The sequence below is a fragment of the Balaenoptera borealis genome (genome assembly GCF_965194805.1).
Source record: "Balaenoptera borealis genome assembly, chromosome: 7".
In the NCBI taxonomy this organism is placed as follows: Eukaryota; Metazoa; Chordata; class Mammalia; order Artiodactyla; family Balaenopteridae; genus Balaenoptera; species Balaenoptera borealis.
Window position 1 is genome coordinate 50,624,815 of NC_138864.1, and position 26,462 is coordinate 50,651,276.

The 26,462-nt window shown below is 35.4% G+C and overlaps 1 protein-coding gene and 1 long non-coding RNA gene across 4 annotated transcripts in view; one reads left to right on the forward strand and one right to left on the reverse strand.

Annotated features, from left to right (window-relative positions):
* The window catches only part of SEMA3A (semaphorin 3A), a 502,916-nt gene that overhangs the window by 440,865 nt on the left and 35,589 nt on the right, over nt 1-26,462 (reverse strand). The window lies entirely within an intron of this gene.
* The window catches only part of LOC309631832, a 552,519-nt gene continuing 549,831 nt past the window's right edge, over nt 23,775-26,462 (forward strand). The window contains exon 1 of the long non-coding RNA XR_014246593.1: nt 23,775-26,179. This is a non-coding gene — a long non-coding RNA (uncharacterized lncRNA). The remainder of the gene's footprint in view (nt 26,180-26,462) is intronic.

Here is a 26,462-nt window from a genome sequence, read left to right on the forward strand (position 1 = left end):
ACGAGGCCCGTGAGCCACAACTGCTGAGCCTGTGCATCTGGAGCCTGTGCTCCACAACAAGAGAGGCCGTGATAGTGAGAGGCCCGCGCACCGCGATGAAGAGTGGCCCCCGCTCGCCACAACTGGAGAAAGCCCTCACACAGAAATGAAGACCCAACACAACCAAAAATAATAAATAAAAATAAATAAATTAAAAAAAAAAAAGATATTTTCGATAAGTGAAATGTATATTGAGTCATCAGAAAAAACACAGATCTTAACATTATTAATCCTAAATAAGGTAAAATTTGTATAGCACTTGACATTTTCTAACACAGTTTCATGTTATCATCTCACATTTTCTTAACAAACTGTGAAGCAGATGGAACAGCTATTATCATTTCTACTTTACAAGTAAGAAACCTGAGTACCTATCTACCCATCTACCTATTCACAATGGTTTAAGCACTTTGCTAATCACAGTGTAGTTTATAACCTCTAACATTACAATTAATTATTTCATTATAATGGAGGAGAGAAAGAGGATGAATACCTCTCAGCGAATTATTTACATTTTTAATGTTACCGTCTTTAAGAATATCTTAACATTCATTCTTATCGACCACTTTAAAGAGTTATTAGGAGTAACGAAAAATCAAAATTCTCCAAAAGGCTTTGGAGTCAGACAAGGGTTCGAGTCCCAGTTCAGACACTTAACAGCCAGGAAACCTTACAGGAGTGATTCAACTAAGTTACAACTTCCTCTTTTATAAAATGGGTATAAAAAATTTAAACCAGAGTTTTGTGATATTTAAATATGATGTTGTATGAAAAGTTTATATCATATCTAGCATGTTTTCACCCCTCTGTAAATAGTAGTTATAATTTTATAATACTTTATATATTTATAATATGCTTATAGACATGCTTATAAACATATAAACATTTATAAACATATAAACATGTTTATAAACACTCAAATATACTTTTTAGTAGTAAGTTTGCTAGTTATATAAGTAACTGTCCAGTTAAAATACATAATTAACACTTATTTACCTTTATTGTAAAAAAAATTTATACACACACACAAACAATTGGGTATAAGAAAACATGGCTTCATGTGCAAATATTCCCTCACTTCCCTTAGGTGACCACTTTGAAGAGATTCTATTTTTTTTTTTTTTTGAATTTTATTTTTTTGTTTTTTTAAACAGTAGATTCTTTTTTTTTTTTAACATCTTTATTGTAGTATAATTGCTTTACAATGGTGTGTTAGTTTCTGCTTTATAACAAAGTGAATCAGTTATACATATACTTATGTCCCCATATCGCTTCCCTCTTACATCTCCCTCCCTCCCACCCTCCCTATCCCACCCCTCTAGGTGGTCACAAAGCACCGAGCTGATCTCCCTGTGCTATGTGGCTGCTTCCCATTAGCTATCTATTTCACGTTTGGTAGTGTATATATGTCCATGCCACTCTCTCACTTTGTCACAGCTTACCCTTCCCCCTCCCCGTATCCTCAGGTTCATTCTCTAGTAAGTCTGCATCCTTATTCCTGTCTTGCCCCTAGGTTCTTCATAACCATTTTTTTTCTTTTCTTTTTTTTTAGATTCCATAAATATGTGTTAGCATACGGTATTTGTTTTTCTCTTTCTGACATACTTCACTCTGTATGACAGTCTCTAGGTCCATCCACCTCACTATAAATAACTCAGTTTTGTTCCTTTTAATGGCTGAGTAATGTTCCATTGTATATATGTGCCACATGTTCTTTATCCATTCATCTGTCGATGGGCACTTAGGTTGCTTCCATGTCCTGGCTATTGTAAATAGAGCTGCAATGAACATTCTGGTACATCACTCTTTTTGAATTATGGTTTTCTCAGGGTATATGCCTAGTAGTGGGATTGCTGGGTCGTATGGTAGTTCTATTTGTAGTTTTTTAAGGAACCTCCATACTGTTCTCCATAGTGGCTGTACCAATTTACATTCCCACCAACAGAGCAAGAGGGTTCCCTTTTCTCCAGACCCTCTTCAGCATTTATTGTTTGTAGATTTTTTGATGATGGCCATTCTGACTGGTATGAGATGAAATCTCACTGTAGTTTTGATTTGCATTTCTCTAATGATTAATGATGTTGAGCATTCTTTCATGTGTTTGTTGGCAATCTGTATATCTTCTTTGGAGAAATGTCTATTTAGGTCTTCTGCCCATTTTTGGATTGAGTTGTTTGTTTTTTTCACATTGAGCTGCATGAGTTGCTTGTACGTTTTAGAGATTAATCCTTTGTCAGTTGCTTCATTTGCAAATATTTTCTCCCATTCTGAGGGTTGTCTTTTCGTCCTGATTATGGTTCCCTTTGCTGTGCAAAAGCTTTTAAGTTTCATTAGGTGCCATTTGTTTATTTTTGTTTTTATTTCCATTTCTCCAGGAGGTGGGTCAAAAAGGATCTTGCTGTGATTTATGTCATAGAGAGTTCTGCCTATGTTTTCCTCTAAGAGTTTTACAGTGACTGGCCTTATATTTAGGTCTTTAATCCATTTTGAGTTTCTTTTTGTGTATGGTGTTAGGGAGTGTTCTAATTTCATTCTTTTACATGCAGCTGTCCAGTTTTCCCAGCACCACTTATTGAAGAGCCTGTCTTTTCTCCATTGTATAATCTTGGCTCCTTTATCAAAGATAAGGTGAGCATATGTGTGTGGGTTTATCTCTGGGCTTTCAATCCTGTTCCAATGACCTATATTTCTGTTTTTGTGCCAGTACCATACTGTCTTGATTGCTGTAGTTTGTAGTACAGTCTGAAGTCAGGGAGCCTGATTCCTCCAGCTGTTTTTCTTTCTCAAGATTGCTTTGGCTATTCGGGGTCTTTTGTGTTTCCATACAAATTGTGAATTTTTTTGTTCTAGTTCTGTGAAAAATGCCAGTTGTAGTTTGATAGGGATTGCATTGAATCTGTAGATTGCTTTGGGTAGTAGAGTCATTTTCACAGTGTTGCTTCTTCCAATCCAAGAACATGGTATATCTCTCCATCTATTTGTATCATCTTTAATTTCTTTCATCAGTGTCTTATAATTTTCTGCATACAGGTCCTTGGTCGCCTTAGGTAGGTTTATTCCTAGATATTTTATTCTTTTTGTTGCAATGGTAAATGGGAGTGTTTTCTTAATTTCACTTTCAGATTTTTCATCATTAGTGTATAGGAATGCAAGAGATTTCTGTGCATTAATTTTGTATCCTGCTACTTTACCAAATTCATTGATTAGCTCTAGTAGTTTTGTGGTAGCATCTTTAGGATTCTCTGTGTATAGTATCACGTCATCTGCAAACAGTGACAGCTTTAATTCTTCTTTTCCAATTTGGATTCCTTTTATTTCTTTTTCTTCTCTGATTGCTGTGGCTAACACTTCCAAAACTATGTTGAATGATAGTGGTGAGAGTGGGCAACCTTGTCTTGTTCCTGATCTTAGTGGAAATGGTTTCAGTTTTTCACCATTGACGATGATGTTGGTTGTGGGTTTGTCATATATGGCCTTTATTATGTGGAGGAAAGTTCCCTCTATGCCTACTTTCTGGAGGGTTTTTATCATAAATGGGTGTTGAATTTTGTCAAAAGCTTTTTCTGCATCTATTGAGATGATCATATGCTTTTTCTCCTTCAATTGTTTAATATGGTGTATCACATTGATTGATTTGCGTATATTGAAGAATCCTTGCATTCCTGGGATAAATCCCACTTGATCATGGTGTATGATCCTTTTAATGTGCTGTTGGATTCTGTTTGCTAGTATTTTGTTGAGGATTTTTGCATCTATGTTCATCAGTGATATTGGCCTGTAGTTTTCTTTCTTTGTGACATCTTTGTCTGGTTTTGGTATCAGAGTGATGGTGGCCTTGTAGAATGAGTTTGGGAGTGTCCCTCCCTCTGCTATATTTTGGAAGAGATTGAGAAAGATAGGTGTTAGCTCTTCTCTAAATGTTTGATAGAATTCGCCTGTGAAGCCATCTGGTCCTGGGCTTTTGTTTGTTAGAAGATTTTTAATTACATTTTCAATTTCAGTGCTTGTGATTGATCTGTTTATATTTTCTATTTCTTCCCGGTTCAGTCTCGGAAGGTTGTGCATTTCTAAGAATTTGTCCATTTCCTCCAGGTTGTCCATTTTATTGGCATAGAGTTGCTTGTAGTAATCTCTCATGATCCTTTGTATTTCTGCAGTGTCAGTTGTTACTTCTCCTTTTTCATTTCTAATTCTATTGATTTGAGTCTTCTCCCTTTTTTTCTTGATACGTCTGGCTAATGGTTTATCAATTTTATCTTCTCAAAGAACCAGCTTTTAGTCTTATTGATCTTTGCTATCATTTCCTTCATTTCTTTTTCATTTATTTCTGATCTGATCTTTATGATTTCTTTCCTTCTGCTAACTTTGGGGTTTTTTTGTTCTTCTTTCTCTAATTGCTTTAGGTGCAAGGTTAGACTGTTTATCTGAGATGTTTCCTGTTTCTTAAGGTAGGATTGTATTGCTATAAACTTCCCTCTTAGAACTGCTTTTGCTGCATCCATAGGTTTTGGGTTGTTGTGTTTTCATTGTCATTTGTTTCTAGGTATTTTTTGATTTCCTCTTTGATTTCTTCAGTGATCTCTTGGTTATTATGTAATGTGCTGTTTAGCCTCCATGTGTTTGTACTTCTTACAGATTTTTTCCTGTAATTGATATCTAGTCTCATAGTGGTGCGGTCAGAAAAGATACTTGATACGATTTCAATTTTCTTAAATTTACCAAGGCTTGATTTGTGACCCCAGATATGATCTATCCTGGAGAATGTTCCATGAACACTTGAGAAGAATGTGTATTCTGTTGTTTTTGGATGGAATGTCCTATATATATCAATTAAGTCCATCTTGTTTAATGTATCATTTAAAGCTTGTGTTTCCTTATTTATTTTCATTTTGGATGATCTGTCCATTGATGAAAGTGGGATGTTAAAGTCCCCTACTATGATTGTGTTACTGTCAATTTCCCCTTTTATGTCTATTAGTATTTGCCTTATGTATTGAAGTGCTCCTATGTTGGGTGCATAAATATTTACAATTGTTATATATTCTTCTTGGATTGATCCCTTGATCATTATGTAGTGTCCTTCTTTGTCTCTTGTAATAGTCTTTGTTTTAAAGTCTATTTTGTCTGATATGACAATTGCTACTCCAGCTTTCTTTTGATTTCCATTTGCATGGAATATGTTTTTCCATCCCCTCACTTTCAGTCTGTATGTGTCCCCAGGTCTGAAGTGGGTGTCTTGTAGACAGCAGATATACGGGTTTTGTTTTTGTATCCATTCAGCCAGTCTATGTCTTTTGGTTGGAGCATTTTATCCATTTACATTTAAGGTAATTATCGATATGTATGTTCCTATTCCCATTTTCTAAATTGTTTTGGATTTATTATTGTAGGTCTTTTCCTTCTCTTGTATTTCCTGTCTAGAGAAGTTCCTTTAGCGTTTGTTGTAAAGCTGGTTTGGTGGTGCTGAATTCTCTTAGCTTTTGCTTGTCTGTAAAGCTTTTAATTTCTCCATCAAATCTGAATGAGATACTTGCTGGGTAGAGTAATCTTGGTTGTAGGTTTTTCTCCTTCATCACTTTAAATATGTCCTGCCACTCCCTTCTGGCTTGCAGAGTTTCTGCTGAAAGATCAGTTGTTAACCTTATGGGGATTCCCTTATGTGTTATTTGTTGTTTTTCCCTTGCTGCTTTTAATATTTGTTCTTTGTATTTAATTTTTGATAGTTTGATTAATATGTGTCTTGGCGTGTTTCTCCTTGGTTTTATCCTGTATGGGACTCTCTGTGCTTCCTGGACTTGATTAACTATTTCCTTTCCCATATTAGGGAAATTTTCAACTATAATCTCTTCAAATATTTTCCCAGTCCCTTTCTTTTTCTCTTCTTCTTCTGGGACCCCTATAATTTGAATGTTGGTGCGTTTAACATTGTCCCAGAGGTCTCTGAGACTGTCCTCAATTCTTTTCATTCTTTTTTCTTTATTCTGCTCTGTGGTAGTTATTTCCACTATTTTATCTTCCAGGTCACTTATCCATTCTTCTGCCTCAGTTATTCTGCTATTGACCCCTTCTAGAGAATTTTTAATTTCATTTATTGTGTTGTTCATCATTGTTTGTTTGCTCTTTACTTCTAGGTCCTTGTTAAACGTTTCTTGTATTTTCTCCTTTCTATTTCTGAGATTTTGGATCATCTTTACTATCATTATTCTGAATTCTTTTGGAGGTAGACTGCTTATTTCCTCTTCATTTGTTAGGTCTGGTGGGGTTTTGCCTTGCTCCTTCATCTGCTGTGTGATTCTCTGTCTTCTCATTTTGCTTAACGTACTGTGTTTGGGGTCTCCTTTTTGCAGGCTGCATTTTTGTAGTTTCCATTGTTGTTCGTGTCTGTCCCCAGTGGCTAAGGTTGGTTCAGTAGGTTGTGTAGACTTCCTGGTGGAGGGGACTAGTGCCTGTGTTCTGGTGGATGAGGCTGGGTCTTGTCTTTCTGGTGGGCAGGTCCACGTCTGGTGGTGTGTTTTGGGGTGTCTGTGGCTTTATTATGATTTTAGACAGCCTCTGTGCTAATGGATGGGATTGTGTTCCTGTCTTCCTCGTTGTTTGGCATAGGGTGTCCTGCACTGTAGCTTGCTGGTCGTTGAGTGGAGCTGGGTCTTGGCATTGAGATGGAGATCTCTGGGCGATTTTCACTGTTTGATATTACGTGGAGCTGGGAGGTGTCTTGTGGACCAGTGTCCTGAACTTGGCTCTCTCACCTCAGTGGCATAGCCCTGACGCCTGGCTGGAGTACCAAGAGCCTGCCCTCCACACGGCCAGGTACGTGGGGAGTTTCTTGCCTTTTGGGAGGTCTGAGGTCTTCTGCCAGCATGCAGTAGGTGTACTGTAGGAGTTTTTCCACATGTAGATGTATTTCTGAGGTATTTGTGTGGAGGAAGGTGATCTCCACGTCTTACTCTTCCGCCATGTTGAAGCTCCTCCCCTGAAGAGATTCTTGTAAAACTTTTTCCTTTACTTTTTACACCAGTGTGGTTGCATTTGCATACCTTCTTTAATTTTTTTTTTTTAAACTAACAACCTATAATGGAGAGCTTTATTTTCTAAAACCAATCACATTCCTTTTTAACAGGTTGAAAGAATTCTAGTGCACGAAAACATTCTAATATTTCTAGTATCTGTCTTGGTAAGCATTTGCTTTGTTTGCTGCTTGCTTTTCAATACTCCAAAAAATACTTTCATGAATACTCTGGTACATATATTTTTGCTAACTGATTAGAGTATATACTTAAGATAAATTCTCAGAAGCAAAATTGCTGGGTTAAAAAATATGTGCAACACACATAACATTTCTCCTAAACCAATGTAGAAACTTTCTTGCTTTCCTCTGGAATGCAAAATATCCCCTTTGGGTGATATTTAAAGTCACGTCCATGGGTAATCAAAGTCATAGGGAAAAGCCCCTGTTGTCAATTTTGAATCATTCTGGAACAAATTTGCCCAGCTATCACAAATAAGTCTTAAATTGACTACAGATGTTTATAGCCCTAAATTATTGTTGAATAGATGAAACTAAATCATTAACCTAAGATTCAGACTACTCTTACCAGTGACAGTAGTGATTTTTGCAGAGCATATACATATGCAATAGATGAACATATGCTTTATATAGAGATGAATATTAAATGCAGAAGCAGCTAAGGTCTTCTGTTTATTAAGTCTACAGAATCCCTGAAATCTGGCACTACTTTACGAAGTGACATGGTTTGAAAATTTAAAGCAAATTCATCACAGCAAATTTGCCTTGGCAAAACTCATTTGAAAATATTTGATGACCCAGTTGTATGTTGAGTTGTTATTTCATAAACAGCTTATTGGAAATAGAAACTAATATATATATATTTTAATGTACATTATCCCTCTAACTTCCTCTCTTCCAAGTTAGGCTACTGAGAAGAAGTTGGAAATCTTGGGTTTTTTTTTTTTTTCCTTTTTGGTCCACATAACTGTATGTAGTATCACTATATTTTTCTAAAATAAAGGAACAGTTACATGGGTGAAATTTGCAGTCTCTGTTCCTCTTCTTAATATTCCTAATCTGTAAATAAATTTAGTAATATTTGTTTAACTTGACATTTGCAAATCTACCTAAAATTTTTTACCTTTATCTTTATTTGTTTAAATCTATCTTTAACTTCTGTTTTTTTACTATCTGATTTGAGTCTGAATAAAAAGATTCATAGGTTAAAAGTTCAATGTTTGGCAAAACAGAACAAGCACTTACTAAGTAAACTCAAGATTGTTATGTTAAGGAAAGATTTTAAAAAACAGTAACTAAAATAATTGAGTTTCTAACACAAACTCACTAGGACGTTACTTTGTATTAGTTATCTGCCATAAGACTTATTTTATGAACAATGAACGACAAGGTCATGGGGACCATTATGGAGAAATGAATCTTACTGTTTGAGAGTTGATGATGTCTACAATCCAGATAAGTACCATACACCTTGTGAATATGTTGTGGCTATTTGAAAGTATTTGCATGTTATCCCCAGAAGCATTCATAAAGATAGTGTGTGGCAGCATATTTGATAATACAAATCTGATGTTCTCCTGGCACAGGTAAATTTCCTGATAATTTCTATTCCATTAATTTACTTCTTCTCTAAACCTAGTGATTCCTTTTTTAATTGACCCTCAGCATGAAACATAAATAATGCTGTTATTATTCATTAAGAATTAGTTTTAAAAGCCCTTAAAAGCCAAAGTATGTAGTAGGACACTCACAGGGCAACTATGCATTTTGCCCCTGGCACTGCTCAATGGAGTGCTGCTGGTGAAAGGCTTGTAGACAGCAGCAACAATTCACCTACCTGTTTTCCCTATAGCAGCATGATGGATGCAAAGTTCATCTGTCACTGACCACAGGTGTCATTTTTCTTTTTCATTTGCAACTTGCCTGAACTAGGTATACTAGGTCACTTGTCATTCTCTATGACCATTTGTAAAAGTAAACAAGGGTCTTTTTTTTGCAAGTAAATCTGTAAAAACTGTTGAAGTCACTTCAATCTCTTAACAATCTCTTCTTGTTAACTTTGGAAGTTTGCATGGTAACGTCCTTATAGATTTGTAGCAGATCATTTTACAAGTGATAGGTTAACACTTTTATGCTAACCTTGTCCAAAACTCCCCAATTTCTGCCTTATCTTTATCAAAGACAAAGGAATCTGGAGAGAAAATAAAAGTTGTACCCTTACACATACTGAATACCTGCTGTTATGCAAATTAAACAGTGAGAAGCCTGGAGAGAACTTCTAAATCTGGTTTCAGAGGATATTATGGTTGGTGAGACTTTGTTTCAGTTTGAATGACAGGTAGACCTCATTCTAATCCACACAGTGGCAATGCTACAGTCTACTGTGCAAGGTCAGGAAATGGCATATAACGGAGCCACCTGAAAGAAACACTCCCCGTCTTCCCCTAAAGGCCACACTCTCCGTATTAAATAGTCTTCTATTGTTTACATTGTCTCAGTAAGGAGTAATCTGGAATTTATCAAGAAGAGCTGTTTGCCTTTCTTTGTCAAGAAAAAAAGTAAAATAAAATGTGTAAGAGTACATTTGCTAATATGCCAAAGAAAGCTGCTGGGCAAGGATCACATCAATGAATCAAACCTGACCTGATTAGAGGACTTAATTCCAGTTACATTTTTTTTCTTTTAGAAGAGGGAGCAAACAATACTTGTCCTTCTTGATATTATAGTGATACTATAAAGCAAGGTAAAGAAAACTATCAAAGAGAAGTAGTTGTATTGAAGCAATTATTATGATTATTAGAGCAATGAAAAATGTATCTACAATACATGTGCACCAATAACTTGACTTAATTCTTTTTAAAGTTTACCTCAACTCTCTTCTTTGCATATATTAGTAAAAAACATAAAGGAACTGTGAAGTCTTACTGTAGTTTGGGGAATACCTTCTGCCTTTATTCTGTGTTACAATTGGGTTTTACTTACAGATGAAGTCAAGTGCCATTACACTAAAACTTCAAAGTGTTTACTCTGTGAAATAGTAAGACATATATCAGCCAAGATAAGTTTCTATTTGATATTGGCCTGAAAGGTACTGACTTTAAGGTGACAGTTTAGTTTTCTTTTCCATCAACTCTTTGTTAAGCATTCATTGATTGTATACACTTTACTGTTACGTCATTCTTTTAAATGAAGATGTGTGCTTAAAGGAGGTAACTGACCACTTGTTTTACTTTCGGAATTCTGAGGACTGACAGCTCTAGTTATTACAGCAAGTTGAATGTTCCTAAAATAATAACATTAATTATAATTTTTAAACTCATAATATCAATGACAGCATGAATATATTAAGTTATTTATAGCATGATTACACTGAAAAAATACAAAAATTTCACTAGTAATTATCAGGTATTACTGTCTATTCACATTATATTTATGATGTCTTGGGTTTTGTGCAAAACATCAACAATAGAAAAACAACCAAAATGAAAAAAAAAAAAAAAAATCCTTACACTGCTTAACAGAAATATTTGACTCTGATTTTTTCCTGCCATCTGGTGGCAAGATCAAAACTCAAAACTCAGACAAAATATATTCAACCATATAAACAGTGCACTCTTATTTTAAATTTTTTTACCACTGTCAAACAAAGTACACTAAAATTAATTTTATATGATCCCAGTAATGGATTCAATAAATCCAGTAATTATATGTATAAACCAAATCATGTTATTTTAATTATATTAACAAATAGTACCTAGAAAATTAACATGATCTTTGAAACTATAACATAAACACTGTAATACAGTAAAAATAAAAATCTCAAAAATTAACAGTTTATTTTTAGTAGCTCTGGGGGGACCTTCAAGATGGCAGAGGAGTAAGACATGGAGATCACCTTCCTCCCCACAAATACAACAAAAATACATCTACATATGGAACAACTCCTACAGAACACCTACTGAATGCTGGCAGAAGACCTCAGACTTCCCAAAAGGCAAGAAACTCCCCACGTACCTGGATAGGGCAAAAGAAAAAAGAAAAAACAGAGACAAAAGAATAGGAATGAGACCTGCACCTTGGGGAGGGAGCTGTGAAAGAGGAAAAGTTTCCACACACTAGGAAACCCCTTCACTGGTGGAAATGGGGGATAGGCGGGGGGGTGGGAAGCTTTGGAGCCATGGAGGAGAGTGCAGCAACAGGGGTGCAGAGGACAAAGAGGAGAGATTCCTGCACAGAGGATTGGTGCCAACCAGCACTCACCAGCCTGAGAAGCTTGTCTGCGCACCTGCCAGAGCGGGCAGGGGCTGGGAGCTGAGGCTCGGGCTTCAGAGGTAGGATCCCAGGGAGAGGACTGGGGTTGGCGGGGTGATAACAGCCTGAAGGGAGCTAGTGCACCACAGGTAGCCGGGAGGGAGTCCGGGAAAAAGTGTCGACTTCCCTAAGAGGCAAGAGACCAATGTTTTGAGGGTGCACAAGGAGAGGGGATTCCCTCCCTGTCTGCCCACAGAAGGCAGAGCATCACCTAAATGAGCTCCAGAGACGGGCGCAAGCCACAGCTATTGGCTCGGACACCAGAGACGGGCATGAAACGCTAATGCTGCTGCCGCAGCCACCAAAAAGCCTATGGGCAAGCGTAGGTCACTATCCACACCCCACCCCCCGGGGAGCCTGTGCAGCCCACCACTGCCAGGGTCCTGTGATCCAGGGACAACTTCCCCAGGAGAACACATGGTATGCCTCAGGCTGTTGCAACATCATGCTGCCCTCTGCTGCCACAGGCTTGCCCCACATTCCAATTATAACTACTGTATCCCTCCCTCCCCCTGGCATGAATGAGCCAGAGCCCCCTAATCAACCGCTGCTTTAACCCCATCCTGTATGGACGGGAACAGATGCCTGAGGGTGACCTACACGCAGGGGTGGGGCCAAAACCAAAGCTGAACCCCAGGATCTCTGTGAACAAAGAAGAGAAAGGGAAATCTCTCCCAGCAGCCTCAGGAGCAGCGGATTAAATCCCCACAATCAACTTGATGCAAACTGCATCTGTGGAATACCTGAATAGACAATGAATCATCTCAAAATTGAGGTGGTGGACTTGGGGTTTGCTGTCTGCAACTGATATGATTTTGATTTTTATGTTTATCTTGGTATAGTTTTTAGCCCTTGTTACCACTGGTGGATTTGTTTACTGATTGGTTGCTCTCTCTTCTGTTTTTATTATTTTTTTTTATTTTAATAATTATTTTTAAAATTTTCTTTCTTTCATTTTTCTCCCTTTTCTTCTGAGCCGTGTGGCTGACAGGGTCTTGGTGCTCCGGCTGGGTGTCAGGTCTGAGCCTCTGAGGTAAGAGAAGCAAGTTCAGGACATTGGACCACCAGAGACCTCCTGGCCGCATGTAATATCAATCGGCAAGAGCTCCCCCAGAGGACTTCGTCTCAATGCTAAGACCCAGCTCCACCCAACAGCCAGCAGACTCCAGCGTTGGATGCCCCATGCCAAACTACTAGCAAGACAGGAACAACCCCACTCATTAGCAGAGGCTACCTAAAATCATACTAAGTTCACAGACACCCAAAAACACACCACCAGACACGGCCCTGCCCACCAGAAAGACAAGATCCAGCCCCACCCACCAGAACACAGGTACCAGTCCCCTTCACCAGGAAGCCTAAACAAGCCACTGAACCAACATCACGCACTGGGGGCAGACACCAAAAACAACGGGAACTACGAACCGGCAGCCTGTGAAAAGGAAACCCCAAACACAGTAATTCAAACAAATGAGAAGACATAGAAGTATGCAGCAGGTGAAGGGGCAAGGTAAAAACCCACGAGACCAAACAAATGAAGAGGAAATAGGCAGTCTACATGAAAAAGAATTCAGAGTAATGATAGTAAAGATGATTCAAAATCTTTTGGAAATAGAATGGAGAAAATATAAGAAATGTTTAACAAGGACCTAGAAGAACTAAAGAGCAAACAAACAATGATGAACAACACAATAAACGAAATTTAAAAATCTCTAGAAGGAATCAAGAGCAGAATAACTGAGGCAGAAGAATGGATAAATGACCTGGAAGATAAAATAGGGGAAAGAACTACCACAGAGCAGTTCTGAATAAAGAAAAAAGAATGAAAAGAATTGAGGACAACATCAGAGACCTCTGGGACAACATTGAATGCACTAACATTCAAATTATGGGAGTCAAAGAAGAAGAGAAAAAGAATGGGTCTTAGAAAATATTTGAAGTGATTATAGTTGAAAACTTTCCTAACATGGGAAAGGAAATAGTCAATCAAGTCCAGGAAGCACAGAGAGTCCCATATAGGATAAAACCAAGGACAAACACGCCATGACACATATTAATCAAACTATCAAAAATTAAATACAAAGAAAAAATATTAAAAGCAGTAAGGGAAAAATAACAAATAACATACAAGGGAATCCCCATAAGGTTAACAGCTGATCTTTCAGCAGAAATTCTGCAAGCCAGAAGGGAGTGGAAGGACATATTTAAAGTGATAAAAGGAAAAATCCTACAACCAAGATTATTCTACCCAGCAAGTATCTCATTCAGATTCGATGGAGAAATTAAAACCTTTATAGACAAGCAAAAGTTAAGAGAATTCAGTGCCAAAAGACCAGCTTTACAACAAATGCTAAAGGAACTTCTCTAGGCAGGAAACACAAGAGAAGGAAAAGACCTACAGTAACAAACCCAAAACAATTAAGAAAATGGTAATAGGAACATCCATATGGGTAATTACCTTAAATGTAAATGGATGAAAAGCTTCAACCAAAAGACACAGACTGGCTGCATGGATACAAAAACAAGACCTATATATATGCTGTGTGCAAGACTCCCACTTCAGACCTAGGGACATATGCAGACTGAAAGTGAGGGGATGGAAAAAGATATTCCATGCAAATGGAGATCAAAAGAAAGCTGGTGGTGGGAATGTAAATTGATACAGCCACTATGGAGAACAGTATGGAGGTTCCTTAAAAAACTACAAATAGAACTACCATACGACCCAGAAATCCCACTACTGGGCATATACCCTGAGAAAACCATAATTTAAAAAGAGTCATGTACCAAAATGTTCATTGCAGCTCTATTTACAATAGCCAGGACATGGAAGCAACCTAAGTGCCCATCATCGGATGAATGGGTAAAGAAGATGTGGCACATATATACAATGGAATATTACTCAGCCATAAAAAGAGATGAAATGGAGGTATTTGTAGTGAGGTGGATGGAGTTAGAGTCTGTCATACAGAGTGAAGTAAGTCAGAAAGAGAAAAACAAATACTGTATGTCTACACATATACATGGAATCTAAAAAAAAAAAAAGGTTCTGACGAACCTAGCGGCAGCACAGGAATAAAGATGCAGACGTAGGGAATAGACTTTAGGACATGGCAAGGGGAAAGGTAAGCTGGGACGAAGTGAGAGAGTGGTATGGACATATATACACTACCAAATGTAAAGTAGATAGCTAGTGGGAAGCAGCCGCACAGCACAGGGTGATCAGCTCGGTGCTTTGTGACCACCTAGAGGGGTGGGATAGGGAGGGTGGGAGGGAAACACAAGAGGGAGGAGATATGGGGATATATGTATACATATAGCTGATTCACTTTGTTATACAGCAGAAACTAACACAAAACTGTAAAGCAATTATACTTCAATAAAGATGTTTAAAAAAAAAAAAAAAAGAGGGAGGGGATATGGGGATATATGTATACATATAGCTGATTCACTTCTTTAAACAGCAGAAAGTAACACAATATTGTAAAACAATTATACTCTAATAAAGATGTTTAAAAAATTATCAGCTTAGCTGGCATCACATTTGTATGTCAATAGTACTTCTCATTTTATCGCATTGAATATTTACCACAAATTAGTGGACAGTGTGGTTACTGTATTCATTCCTGTTGATAGAGAATTAAATTTGATTAAAATGTGGAAGATATTTTTAAAGTAAGAGTATGGTAGAAATATGAGAACTCTCATTCTTAATTTTTTAAATGAATTTGTTGAGTGGGGATGAATATGCCTTTCTGAAGATGTTTAAAAGTTCCAACAAGAAGTTCAAGATAAAAATAAATATAATTTTATACAAACATCAGATAGGTTAAATAATTTGAATGCATTCCTTTCAAATGAGAGTATAAAATTTATCTTGCAACATTCTCTTTTTTACTTTAAAAGAACTACTTCATTTAATATTTTACATCTTATTGAACAAATATATTTGAAATAACATATGATAATTTAATACTTCTACATGGTCAATAGATGCTTGAATAATAACAGATTTTTATAACGACTTTACAATAACTTAAAAGGTATAAGAGATAGTGTCATACACTAAATGTTGAGTTCAGTAAAGGGATCTGAGTTAGTGACAGCAACAGTTAATAAACTCATTTCCCCACTTGAGGACATATTTTTTAGAGAGATAATCTCTGAAATTTCATTGTGAGCAATTTCTCCTTACAGTTTGGTCTGAGGCATCTTATCAATATATTTGTATATAATTTTTAAAAATACTCTTAAGTTTACTACTTAAAGTTTAGAACTAAGTTTTGAGAATTAAAAAAAAATTATAACTATAAGCAAGTTAAAAAAGTTATAAGTTGTATTTTTCTGAATTTCAAGACTAAACCATCTCTTCTTTTTTTTTTTTGTATATAGGAGAAGGATTAGAAAAAAAGATTTAACCAATGTTATAACCAAAATATACTCCAACTTTCATTCTAATGAATATTCTTTCTTACGTAGTTGACAATAGGCAATGGCTGAAATAGCTTGTGAGACAGCTGAATGCTGATTCATGCAGGTCATATGGATACATGTTCCGTCTACACAGCATAAGCTGAAGTGGAAATTTGGCAGCTCTCCAATTTATGTGCTCCTTGACAATTCAGCCCTTAAAGTAGATTTAACACTTGTGAATGAGATGCCTAAATGTAAGGATGTTTGAGATGATATTCTAAAATTATTTCATGCACTTCACAACTTGTTAAGTTCTCCTATGGGGAGGAAAATACTTAAAAAGCAGAAAATAACCCCCTTTCTTGTTTCTAATCCCCAATGCTTATAAAGATATGCCTATAAATGTAAATTAGATACTCAGACATCTAGGATTTTTGAGTCAAGTCAACTTGGGAGCTGGAAGATGGATAAAGTCTTAATACGGTAGAATCTATTATTCCATTTTGAAGGTCCAAAGAAAACTCTAGAGTTGGAGTTCTACATTAATACAGGAGTCATTCATCAACTTTTGAGTATTTATGTGCCATACACTGTAATTAAGTAAATGACTAAGGAGGTACCATCGTCTCTTAACCATTTAACTTTGAATTGGCTAGATATAAAATAATAAAAATTCTACCACGTAAAACTAAGAGTCTAATGTCAACCAACTAGAAAGATTTAAGTTTTACAAATATTTGGTGTTTAATAAACATTAATATATTGATATATGTAACTGCATAGTTGTGTTTTGTCTAGTAAAGCTTTTTAAAAAATCATTGAGTAAAATTTTCAATTAAAAAACAAAAATCTGAATTTTTTTCATACAACTTAAACAAATAACCACAGTGTATTTGGCTTTATTTACATTTAATATCTGTATTGTCACTTCAGTGCTTTGTAGGGGTGCACAGACAAACAGATCGCCATTTGTACCACGTTAGAAAGACATTTAATCTTTAATCAATTTTGTAATTTAAATCTTATACCCACTATGATGATAAAAACCTGAGGCAAATGGACCCTAAGTGACTTGGCTAATGTCAGCTATAAGGAATAAAACCAGGACACTCAAACTCAGGTCTTCAGACACCAACTATACTGATTTGTACATCTTACATACATAGACATGAATTTTGGTATCAAAAATAAGTGGGTCCCAATCTCAGATTCATAACTGAACACTTAATACCATTGAATAAATCTGATGAACAAATGCTATCTCCACTATGAAATATCAGGAAGGATGGAGAATAGAAAAGTGGCAATTTTCCAGCTTTTCCTGCATCATTTATTCCTTAAGCACAGAATATACTCTTTTTCCATTGCATACAAATGCATTCCACATCTATGTAGATATGTATGACAATTTTCAAACTTCAGTTCTGCAGCTTCTCTGTTCTATCACGGGTGATCAAGATTTGAGTACAGGGCAAAATCTAGGGAAGTTGCTGATATTAGTTAATGGACCTCAGAGATAGTGAAATACTTAATATTTAGAGGAGGAATATTTGTCTTTTTTTAGTATCTATGAAACACCAAAAGTAGTACTTATTTTACAAAATTTCAAGTAAGTTGAATATGTAAACATTTTTTATTGAATTTCTTTTGCAATAATCTTTAAAAAATAAAGCTAAAAAATATTTTGTTCAAATGAGTCATTTCTTCTAGATAAAGAAACAATCTCAAGTGTTCCTATTTTATTGACTGATTGATATATTATAAATGTAAGTTAATATCACAAACTGCTGCACATCCATTTGAGGTGTTCTGACTTGAGAATATAAATATATTTGATTATAAATATGAAAAAACATGTTTAGTTCTCAATTTCTTCTCAAATATATTAATCAATCAATCATTAGGAGAAAACACAACTATTGAGCAAAAAAATCCACTTATGTTATATACTGATAGGAAATAAACAGATAAATAAATACATACGTATGTATGTAAATGAAAGGAGGGGAATCATCTTGGTTAGTAACCTGGGCCTAAGTGTACTTGACTTTTAGTCCTAGACTTCCACTGACTGATGTTGAAAGATGACTATTTAAATTATGTGAATAATTATGCATCTTCTAAACACAGAAGCATTTCATGCACAGGAAGATTCTGAGTTTGTAAAATGAGAAAGCAATATCTCACATTTACACCGAGAGAGTGATTTTCCTTTTGCAGCTTTCTGGTAAAAGGAACATGTCTTAATTGTTCGTTTAAAATATGAAGCAGTTTTTATTTTGTCCCTCTCTAAAGAAGAGAAATGAATACTTAAAAAACATTTTACTTAATTATTATTTAACATATTGATGCCATAAATTTAGAGAAAAAGGTTATTAGTCAAGGCAGTTCTTTGTTGCTATGTAAATCATAGAAACAAATAAATAGGATGAACATTTACTTTTTAATTTTGATCAAGATGAAAGTAGATATGGTTCAAGATAATGGTGTGGGGAGAAACAATGCCAGCAGAGGAACAGAAAGAAAGACAGGATCTGAATTAAGAGTTTCCTAAAGATTTCCTTGACACTCTGACAAACAATCTTTGCATTTAATACTGGTTTTCTAATTTCCTCATGTAACTCTAATAATCTTAAGGAAATAAAATGTTCTCCAAATTATTTAATAAAATTTAAATCTTTGTTACACATAACTTTTCAGAGGCATTAGAGAGGGTTTTCATCAGCTCAACAATGCTAGGAATTCTAATTTTCAAAATATTAAGAATTCTCGGCTTAGAGTTTTTAAAATTAATTTAAAGAAATTATGTTATAATCACAGATGCAGACTGAAAGGCAATAAAGTAATGGGATAGAAGTTTGGCTTTGATTTCTTAACAGATTAAGAAACTAGTAATACAGCACTATCTTTGTGTCAGAACTTAAGTTTTAGAACATTTTTCCAAAAATATGATGAAGCACAAAAAGCTATAATTTTCTAATCAATGATCAGAAAAAATAAAAATGAGGAGGAATAATAACAGTAATAATCATTTGGGATGAATTTCATGCAACTTGCAAGCTATCCTGCATCTATTTTTCTTCCATCTAGCTATGAAGCAAAGAATATAAATTCATTTACCCTCAAATCTAGCCATTCGGTAAAATTGAGGTAAATAATTATTTGCAACTTAAAGGTCTCATAGACTTTGCACTGTTCCGAGTCCACTTGTTGATTCAATTACCAGCAACTTCAATTATAATATGCTGTCCCATTTGATCAGTGTTTTACTGTTTACCCAAAGCTATTATACGCTACCTAATTTAAGACACAAAACTGTGGCTAGGCATGGATTTTTTTCCCCATTCAAGAATAAGAAAGCTAGGCTCAAAAAGGATGTATATGTAGAAGTGGAGAAGCCAGGGCTTTAGTTTCCTGGTTTCAGGTGTTATTTGTGACTCTTTGCAACTAACACCCAAAACAGTCACATAAGCTTCATCGCAGCACCTACACTCATTCAGATTGCCTTACATTTCAAAGCGAGAGAATTCCCAAGACGTGCAATTGAAAAGCAGGCTTATTTATTCCTATACTTTAAAAATACTTTTCTTTTTGTAAAATTATTTTAGCATCCTAAATAGAACCTTAAAATCCATAGAGTATATGCCATTTTTCTTATTTAAGAAAGCATAATGGACTTCAAGTATACTTCATTCTAAATGCTATGCAATAGACACGATGTTCTATACATGAGATGTGAAATGAACTGCAGATTAAATGTGTTGATAAATGTTCTGAGCAGTCTGCAGCTGCCTTATGTTTCAGTCATGTACATCCTTCGAATTCGGTTCTTATGTTCAACATGTTTAAACATTCAAACAGAGCAAAATTTCAAGGATCTCCACTGAATGCCCCGCTGGGTCACACCAGGAGTGACACAATAAAAGAGTATGAGGAAGACAGGATTTAACTTTTGCTAAATTATAATGTTGCCCCTTGCAAAGAGCACATTTTTGGTGGATAATTTTCCATCATGAATATGTATTTTTGATGCACAAATACTTGGGAAGCTCTTTTTTACAGCTGCCTTCACTTCTTTTAAATAAGGCAAACTTTGGATGCATAATTGAGGGTACTTATGCATGAAGAGGTAATATTTTGTGTATTATAATGAAGCATAGGCCATGAACAAATAATGGAGATATGTGCCTTCTCCATCATCCCTTAAATTTTGTATAGACCTTTTGGGCCCAAAATAAACAGAGACGTTCTGAGAAGGGTTAAATCTACTTTAGAATACATAACTATTGATGTGTAGCTAATTTGAGTACCATTAGGGTGGAGTCAATTCAAATGGAAGAAAACTAAACCACATAGAGGAAGTGAACTTGTTTCATGTTTATAAAAAACAAAGTTATGATTAATTTTGTTCTTCTTTGATTGTAATTTCTCGTTTATCTCTGTGCTGTTCATTTCTTTCACAATTTATAAGTTTACAATCTCACCAAGACCATTGTTTCAATAACAGGATTTGAAGGTTTGAAAATTCTACTGCCTTAGCAATACTGTTAAAATTTTGTGATGTTCAGTCATTCGGACATTTCTTTTGATACTGAGTTGTCTTTTTAAGTGAGTTTTAATTTTTTTAAAGTACTGGTGATAGTCAATATATCTTAATTATTTCTCTGTCTCCACGAGTATATAATGCCTCTTATATGACTAGCACCTTAGAATTTATAAAGCATTTTCCCATATAGTATTAAGCATTGACATGTTACATATTGAATAATTTTTTTCCTCATAAAAATATACCTTATTACTGAAGCATTCTGAGGAATTAATAAAAGATGTATGGCCTGATTTTCAGCTTATACTACATTTTCAGGATACCACTGCTGCAATGTTTTATAGTGCAGCATATAATTCAGGGGTTCAGGTTAATCAAGCAAGAAGAAATGACAAAATTTTACATATAGCAACTGTGACTTCTGGAGTCCTCCCAAGGAATTTTATGTAAAGAAGCCAAAGTATCCCTGAAAGAATGTAAGGAACTAATTTTCCATGATCACTGATACTGACACTAGCTCTACAGTATCATTAAAGACTCTTATTGTTGAAATTAGAATAGCTATGGTCTGTTCTTTTGTCTGGCTGGCTTCCTTTAAGTCAGATTGATTCTTCCTCACAGTCTGGCATTCTTAATTTGTCATGTTCCTCAGACCTTTATTTTGAGTGGGTCTGTAATAATAATGGTGTCTTCCAAGGCAGAAGCAAGTTACTATGTGTGGATGCCTGCTCCACATTAATAGAAGAGTTTATGTTTGTTGCATACAATCAGAGTGGACCCAAGGTAAAAAGGACAAAAGGGCTCTAGAGAAAAAATGGTTGAGAAAGAGTCTTCCTTGTAAGTTTACATAACAGCTATTCTATTCACAACCTCTCGATTAAAATTGGCGTCTTCATCTCTTTCCAGAGACAAAAGAAGTGTCCCTGAGCAATTCTACCTCGGCTATTAACCTTGTTGCTTTTGTTTTCAAACGTCCTCTCTATACTAGCTTTTCCTCTTCCCTTATAGTTTGAACTTTCCTCCATTTTAATACATTTTTTCCATCAATATTCCAGTCTCTACAAGTTTCACTCACTCTCTCCTTTCAGACATCAACCTTTCTGAAATAGGAGTTTAACCCTTTGTTTTCCATTTTTAACTTCATTCATTCCTCACACACAGAATCTGCATTCTGCTTGTATCAGTGTGAGGCAATACTTCTTGAAAAATTTACCAGCATATTCAAATCTTATAACCACTTCAAAAATTTTAAACTATTTAACCTCAGAAGCATTAGACTTCATTGACGCCTATTCCTTAAAACTTTACCTTCTGAACCTTTTCATTGCATACTCCTCAGTGTTACAATTGGCTGAGTTTCCATCCATAATTTTCTGCTTGGAATGATGTTTCCTCTGTTTGTGTTGAACACCTGTTCAACATCTGAGAACCAAATCAAACTGAACCTATATAAAACTTTCTCTTCCTTACTCTATGCTCCCATAAAATATTGCACTTACCTGTACTAATATATATTACAATATAACAATATACCTATTTCCTCTATAGAGTATGTATGTCCCTGTTACTCTTCCAGGGACTAAGGTCAGTACCTGATATACAGTAAACATTAATGGATAATTAATTAATTAATGGCAAGTCCTGCGCGTGGCTGGTGAGCTAGAAACTTTAACCTTCCTTTAATATCATTTTCCATTAAGATATTCATATTCCTAGCTTTCCTTATCTTTAAACTCTAATAAAAGAAATGCAACTTAAATTCTTTTTGAGTTAAGATGACACAGATTAACACAAATAACAGTCTCCACTTATTGAACTCTTAACCTCACAACCACCCTGACAATAAACCCAATGTTATCCCTATTTTTCAGCTTTGAAAAGGACCAGAAAAGTTATGGGCTTGAGGTTACACAGCAAATGAGTGGCAGAGGACAGAGTGGAACTCAAATCTCTGTCTCCAAAGTTGTATACTAAAGTTATAATGGAGAGAAGATAGAAAAAAAAAAGTTGCTCTGAGGAGTGGACATTTAAGTTGATTTCTGAAGAATTTTATCTTCTGAGTCTGCCATGAGAAGAGAGGGGGAAGAACATTTAGAAAGAAAGTAGAACCACTACAATGGCCTAAGTCAAAATAGCATGTTTGATAGGTTTAAGAATAGAAGTCGTGAATGCGGGGTCTCATAAAGTGAGATAATGCCAAAGAAGTAGGCAGGTATAAATCATTTAGGGTCTTAAGATCCATGGTAAAAATTTGCTTTTTTCCCCCTAATTGTAATAAGAATTCATAAGAAGTTTGTAAATGGAGTGGTGATATGATCTTTCATTTTGAAAAGATCACTGTAATTGGTGCATAAAGATTAGACTATAGAGAAAAGATATCAAAAATGGGGAAAGTTACATAAGAATGATACATTAAAAAGTCTCATTTAGTTGCTTTTGAAGCATAAAGGTAAGGGAAGACATTTTATTTTATAATCTATATATTTTTAAGTTTTGAAATCAGACAAAGACAAACATCATATGATATTGCTTATATGCGGAATCTAAAAAAAAAAAAATGGTATAAATGAACTTATTTACAAAACAGAAATAGAGTCACACATGTAGAAAAACATATGGTTACCAAGGGGGAAAGGGAGGGAGGGATAAATTGGGAGATTGGAATTGACATATACACACTACTATATATAAAATAGATAACTAATAAGAACTTACTGTAAAGCACAGTGAACTCTACTCTGTAGAGTAGTGAACAATACTCTGTAACGACCTATATGAGAAAAGAATCTAAAAGAGTGGATATAGGTATATGTATACCTGATTCACTTTGCTGTACAGCAGAAACTAACACAACATTGTAAATCAACTGTACTCTAATAGAGATTAATTTAAAAATGTTTGAAGCTGGAGCATGCATTCCTATTAACAAAATAAACAGAGCATTGAAGTAGGAAGAGTCGTTTCAAAGCCACTTGATTATATTGAAGTTTTCTCTTAAGTTTTAACAGGGACCTGAGCTATGTGAGGAGCAGATGTAGAGACCCACAGAGTGTCCTATAAAAGTCATCTACTGTATGGTTCTAAGAGATAAAGAGACTTAAGTTTTGACCCTACCATTATTGAATTCTATAATTATACATAAGTGCATCTGGAATGTGTACAACTTTAAACAAATCACCTAAATTCTTTTATTATCAGTTCCTTGTATATTAATGGGAAGATGATGGGGCAAGGGAAGGGGAAATGGGGAGCTGGTGCTCAACGGCTATAATGTTTAGGTTATGAAAGATGAATCAGTTCTAGAAATCTGCTGTACAACATGGTGTCTATAGTTAACAATTCAGCACTATTGACATAAAATTTTGTTAAGAGGGTAGATCTCAAGTTAAGTGTTCTTACCACAAAATAAACATACAGAAAACAAAAAAGGGTTGAAGGAAACTTTTGAAAGTGATAAGTATGTTTCTTACCTCGATTGTTGTGATGGTTTAATAGGTGGTGTATGCATATTCCAAACTCATCAAATTATATGCATTAAATGTCACCTTGTGATTTTTTTTTGTAATATTAGTTATACCTCAATAAAGCACAAAAAATATGGGAAGATCATACAAGATCAGTGACTTTCAAGTTGTTCCTGTTAGTCCTGAGTGTTCTGCAGGAATGGAGGTGTCTTCAAATTGGGTGAAGGTTGACTGTCCAGGGAAGGACCTCCTCATGTCCCCCTCCCCAATTAATTGGCTACATATATTCTGGTCTTATATCTTAGACTTGTAATATTTCACTTGAATGAAGCTAAAACATACTGAAAATCATTGCAAAATTATCTCTGACAAAATTAATGCACAGAAATCTCTTGCATTTCTATACACTAATGACGAAAAATCTGAAAGTGAAATTAAGAAAACACTCCCGTTTACCATTGCAACAAAAAGAATAAAATATCTAGGAATAAACCTACCTAAGGAGACAAAAGACCTGTATGCAGAAAATTATAAGACACTGATGAAAGAAATTAAAGATGATACAAATAGATGGAGAGATATACCATGTTCCTGGATTGGAAGAATCAACATTGTGAAAATGACTCTACTACCCAAAGCAATCTACAGATTCAATGCAATCCCTATCAAACTACCACTGGCATTTTTCACAGAACTAGAACAAAAAATTTCACAATTTGTATGGAAACACAAAAGACCCCGAATAGCCAAAGCAATCTTGAGAACGAAAAATGGAGCTGGGGGAATCAGGCTCCCTGACTTCAGACTATATTACAAAGCTACAGTAATCAAGACAGTTTGGTACTGGCACAAAAACAGAAATATAGATCAATGGAACAGGATAGAAAGCCCAGAGATAAACCCACGCACATATGGTCACCTTATCTTTGATAAAGGAGGCAAGCATATACAGTGGAGAAAAGACAGCCTCTTCAATAAGTGGTGCTGGGAAAATTGGACAGATACATGTAAAAGTATGAAATTAGAACACTCCCTGACACCATGCACAAAAATAAACTCAAAATGGATTAAAGACCTAAGTGTAAGGCCAGACACTATCAAACTCTTAGAGGAAAACATAGGCAGAACACTCTATGACATAAATTGCAGCAAGATCCTTTTTGACCCAGCTCCCAGAGAAATGGAAATAAGAACACAAATAAACAAATGGGACCTAATGAAACTTAAAAGCTTTTGCACAGCAAAGGAAACCATAAACAAGACCAAAAGACAACCATCAGAATGGGAGAAGATATTTGCAGATGAAGCAACTGACAAAGGATTAATCTCCAAGATTTACAAGCAGCTCATGCAGCTCAATAACAAAAAAACGAACAACCCAATCCAAAAATGGGCAGAAGACCTAAACAGACATTTCTCCAAAGAAGATATACAGATTGCCAACAGACACATGAAAGAATGCTCAACATCATTAATCATTAGAGAAATGCAAAGCAAAACTACAATGAGATATCATCTCACACTGGTCAGAATGGCCATCATCAAAAAATCTAGAAACAATAAATGCTGGAGAGGGTGTGGAGGAAAGGGAACACTCTTGCACTGTTGGTGGGAATGTAAATTGATACAGCCACTATGGAGAACAGTATGGAGGTTCCTTAAAAAACTGCAAATAGAACTACCATACGACCCAGCAATCCCACTACTGGGCATATACCCTGAGAAAACCATAGTTCAAAAAGAGTCATGTACCAAAATGTTCATTGCAGCTCTATTTACAATAGCCAGGACATGGAAGCAACCTAAAAGTCCATCGACAGATGAATGGATAAAGAAGATGTGGCACATATATACAATGGAATATTACTCAGCCATAAAAAGAAATGAAATGGAGGTATTTGTAATGAGGTGGATGGAGTTAGAGTCTGTCATACAGAGTGAAGTAAGTCAGAAAGAGAAAAACAAATACAGTATGCTAACACATATATACGGAATCTAAGGGAAAAAAAAAAAGGCCATGAAGAACCTAGTGGTAAGATGGGAATAAAGACACAGACCTACTAGAGAATGGACTTGAGGATATGGGGAGGGGGTGGGGTGAGATGTGACAGGGTGAGAGAGTGTCATGGACATATATACACTACCAAATGTAAAATAGATAGCTAGTGGGAAGCAGCCGCATAGCACGGGGAGATCAGCTCAGTGCTTTGTGACCACCTAGAGGGGTGGGATGGGGAGGGTGGGAGGGAGGGAGATGCAAGAGGGAAGAGATATGGGAACATATTGTATATGTATAACTGATTCACTTTGTTATAAAGCAGAAGCTAACACACCATTGTAAGGCAATTATACTTCAATAAAGATGTTTAAAAAAAAAAAGTGTAAAATACATACTAGAGTTCAAAGATTTAGTATAAAAAAGAATGTAAAATGTCTATAATCATTTTTATATTAGCTAAATGTTGAAATAATATTTTGGATAATTAATCTAAATAAAATATGTTGTTAAAATTAAAAAAAAATTATCTCTGAGACTACTCTCAGATACAGTATCATATGATCTACCATTGACTTTCTTTTCTCCTTTTATAGATATTATTCACAGGTGTTCTCATGCATGCTATTGCTACCTAAATAAATATAATTTTCATTTTTTATTTCT